Source organism: Primulina eburnea, chromosome 1, assembly GCF_022965805.1.
Source record: "Primulina eburnea isolate SZY01 chromosome 1, ASM2296580v1, whole genome shotgun sequence".
Taxonomy (NCBI): domain Eukaryota; kingdom Viridiplantae; phylum Streptophyta; class Magnoliopsida; order Lamiales; family Gesneriaceae; genus Primulina; species Primulina eburnea.
In genome coordinates this window covers 29,799,889-29,804,481 of record NC_133101.1, presented here as the reverse complement: position 1 = coordinate 29,804,481, position 4,593 = coordinate 29,799,889, and positions in this window count along the sequence as shown.

The window sequence follows — 4,593 nt, the reverse complement described above, 5'->3', positions numbered from 1 at the left end:
ATTGATATATGATGAGATTTAGATTGATTGGTATCAAGAACTACACCGTTATGCCGTTGAAATTGCACCAAGATGGATTATTGAATTGTACAAGACCTACTTTGAATTGTATTTGATATGGTGCATCTCTAAATTGCCATTTCAGATTTGTATTGGCAACTTTGATAGCGAGACTTCGACATCGACAGAGATTGTACGACAAAAGGTATAATTCATGTGATTATAGGGAAGACACGACTCGAATCAGATTTGATTTGAGTTTCCCAACAAAATCACATACTAGATTTATTAATGTTTATATCTTTTGATATGTTTCGATTTGTTTATAGATTATATTCAAATCTTCTGATATGATAATGCTGTGTTTATAGATTTATATTCAAGCATTGAGATAGGAGAGTCATTGACAGATTTGTCAAAAACTAGACGTTAGGTGTATCGACGCATAGGAGCAGACTTCCTCTGATTGTAGACATTCGATACAGACACGACCGAAGTCTAGGAATAAGACGTACAGTTACCCCGATTGGGAGGGTAGGTAACAGACAGTGACGTCTTATTGACCCCGGGATCCCTAGAGTAGAGTCGAGTGGAGTCAATGTTAGAGTAGGTGCACGTCGAGCCAAGTGTTGGCCGACTGTTCACAATGAAACTATTTGTATAAACGATCTTTATTTTAATAATATTTCAATTTATTAATTTGGCGCATCTTTATCTTTATACACATGCTTGTTGCATAGATAAAGTCCTTGAATATACAAATAGTAGAAAGAATATGAGATGCTCATATGATGAGTATCATGAAACTCATATTTGGAATACTGTATATTCTAAACCGTTCCTAGTCGATTCAGCCGCCACTAAGAAGGATAAAGGCCGCTCGAGTTAGAGACTAGTATCTGCGATGTGAGTACCATGTTTCATTGGTAGGGGACATTGTGATGTCCGAGCATGCAGATAGGTGCTCCTGGTAGAGTGCACTGAACAACCCTCTATAAAGGACTTTCCAAGTGGTTCTCACTTATCGAGTGGAAAAGTCCTAGTTTATGGTTGTACACCATTAGTCCTTATGACCCGGGACAACATTGAGACTCTATATGCTAGCGTTTCACTTTGACTTGTTTACCGACTCTTATGGGGTCATCAGGTGGCAAGGTTGGGTGTTACGGCGAAACATATAGGAGTCGATGCATTGTAGCCGGGATTCACCGCTTACCTACGGGTATGGATATCCTATGTGTTTTCATGTATGTGTGGGTTGAAATCTCTGATCAGAGTATGGTGGTAATTATGAAAGGGGTTTCATAGATTACACCATCGATGCAACCACAACATGACACATAGTATCGATTCATTGACAACTCTCGATAGACCAATAGTTGTCGAATCGGTCGGGATATATGAGTTGAAGGGACCGTACTGTACGCTAACCATAATTGAATGGTTCTTGCAGGCACTATCATGTGATGCCTAGGGAATCACGTAAGCGATGCTGCTAGGCGCTTAACGTGATTGGTGGGTACTATCAGACTTGAGTTCTGACGTTCTTACTATCAAGGAGTTGATAAGTAAGAATGGAGCAATTGGGGTATGCTCGAATAAAGACATGTTTAGTCCAAATCACATTGAGATGTGAACCCACGGCTAGTTGTATCAATGAACCATTGAGGGCCACACAAGTACTTGCTTAGTAAATCCCGAAGAGAAGTAAATAGTTCAATGTGTTGAACGGCTTATAAATGTGTTTATAAGCGTAAAGAAAAATTAGAAGTATGACTTCTATGAGAAGAAATATAAATTTTAATTAATGGAGTGTTCTTAAGATTAAAATTTGGCCAAGTAAATAATGTAGTTGAAAATTGTGATTTTCATAAACATTATTGTGGGACTAAATTAAATTAATTCAAGTGTTGAATTAATTAAACACTAGTAGACCTAGTAGAGTCTAATAATTAAATTAAATCAAGTGTTGAATTAATTAAATAATATTGAGTCTTGTAGAGCTCAATTTAAATAATTATTTAACTAGTGGGACTTGAGTAAAATCAAGTAATATTTAATTAATCTCAAATGTGTTTGAGATAATAAAATTTAGTCTATGGTTTTAATGTGTTAAAAACCATATAATATAAAGTGAGACATGTAGGGATTGCATGCTTGGGAGGTGAAGAGCCTTGATTACTTTTTATTAAAATATTCAAAAGGCATATGCAACTTTTGAGAGACAACTTTTCACAATACCTAGGCTATTCTCCCACTCTCCCTAACACATCACTTGGCCGAAATCTCTCAAGGATTTTCTCTCATTTTTCTTCCATTTTGTTCTTCATTTTGGGAGAGCAAAAATCATTCTCTTTGAAAAATCCTCAAGTTTTTCTAGTAGAAAACTTGAGGGGATTTACATAGTTAAGTGGTGGGCCTTATTCTGAAGAGGAAGAAGGTGTGCTTGTAGATTTGTCTACCAAAGAAGAGCTAAAGTATTCATACTTTAGTTGGAGCCATTTCATCAACTCTAAGGAGTTGATAGTAAATCCTTTAATCATCCTATGCATGGTTTTAGTTTTTGTAAATATTACACAAAACATTTGAGGGGGCCGAAAATTCTTGATAAAAAATTTTAATTTTTGCTTCCGTTGCGTTTCCGGCCTCCGTAACCGGTCCGCTTTCAAGTGGTATCCGAGCTATGGTTACGGTTTTTGTGTAATATTTGCATAATATTATGTTGAGATCGATTTCTAACCGTTTGAGATTTTTTTGTGCAAGAAAACTCAAGGACCGAAATTTTGAAAACAAAAAAAAAAATATATTTTTAGGGGCTGCCCGAGGGCTGCCCGAGGGGCTGCCCGAAAATTTCGGGCAGCCGAGGGGCAGCCCAAGGGCTGCCCGAAATGCTTCGGTTTTTAATAAAAAAAAAAAAAAAATTTTTGTTGTTGCCGGAATCCAGCGACGGAGCTCCGGCGACGACGATGACGACTAGGTTTTCCAAATGTTTTGGACATCTTAGTGTCATGGGCCTTGATTTGTTGGGCCATTGGATGGCCAACATAATTTGTGAAATTTAAATGGGCCAAAATAATTTTTGGGTGAAAAAATGGTTTTTGGGCCCTTAAGTTTAAAATTTACAATTGTTGCACATATTTTCTCATAAAATAAATAATTGAAGTAGGACTTTAATTATTTATAGTAAATTGTGATTTACAAGAAATTCGATTATAAATAAATTAATTTGAAAGTAGACAAAGTTGTTTGTATACTTTGTTAATTTAATTATAATTGTGGCGGTTAGTGATTGGATCAAGATATATATATGGATCAATTAATTATGGTGATAATTAATTGATGGTGTATGATATGTGATATTATGCATGAATGATCAAAAGCCCAAGCCCAATTGCTAGGTGTATGCTAGGATATTTGTGTTGTATGATTGTAATAATTATCAATTTAAAGTGGGCTTGGTTTATGGCCCGTTCCCACCCCCCATGAGATGTATCCGTGTGCCATGGATATTTAAATGTAAATATTAGAATAGTGGAAGATCAAGATTGGAAGATGGTGGCCTTGGTGATTATGAAGATCGAAGACATGTAATATTGGATGCTAATGTAATAATTTAGTTGCATTGCATCCCTGCATTTACCCTAGGATTGGACCTAGGCCCGTGTTTGGCTCACACGGGCCATTAGTTTTGGGGCAATTGATCATCCTTGTACTGTTTTCTATTTATAATATATGCATGATATGTTATAAATAATGAGTATGTGCGTTTTATTATTATAATAACAAAGTTGCATGAATCCGGCAAACATACGATCAAACATGGCGAGCTTTTAAAATAAAATTAATGATGAGACCTTTCAAAATTAAAAACCCTCATTTTGAATAAGATTCAAAATTAATATCAAGTCCGAAAAGGGGAATTATAAATTTGTTTATAATTTCCTTGTCTTCCATCGACAATGGATGCATGATGAACGCTACCCGTACTCGGGGCTCGGCTCATATTATTGGGGGAGCCTTGAGTGCCGGAAAGCTGTGACATCCATTGACATTGTGATGTGAACTACGTGGAACTCCCATGATTTCGGCTCATATTATTGAGGGAACTCATGGCGACCGTCCATTAAGGTTCAATATCGATGGGTTAGGCTTGACACGTAAAGATGAACGACGTCATATTATTGGGTCCTAATCAAACGTGAGACAAAAGTATACGTAGAGGGTTGCATGGCGATGCAATTGGAAACTACCTTTTAGGAATTGTGATGGCCGATATTATTCGGGATCACAATTCGCTAATTGGACCTTACGTACCTTCTGAGGAAAGTGTTTCCCGTTTTCACTAGAGGGTAGTGAAAATGTCAAAACAGTGGGAGCGATTATTTATAAAGTAAAAGTCCAAACTTTATATCTTATTAAATATTTTAAAATAGTCATTAACATTTATCTGTTTTACTTTTCAGTACAATCTTTGACATGTCATCAATTCGCAACCCGTTTTCCGTCATTCTCGAAAAACACATTCTAACCGGACCAAACTATATCACTTGGCTAAGAAATTTAAAGATTGTCCTAAACTCGGAGAAGATCGCG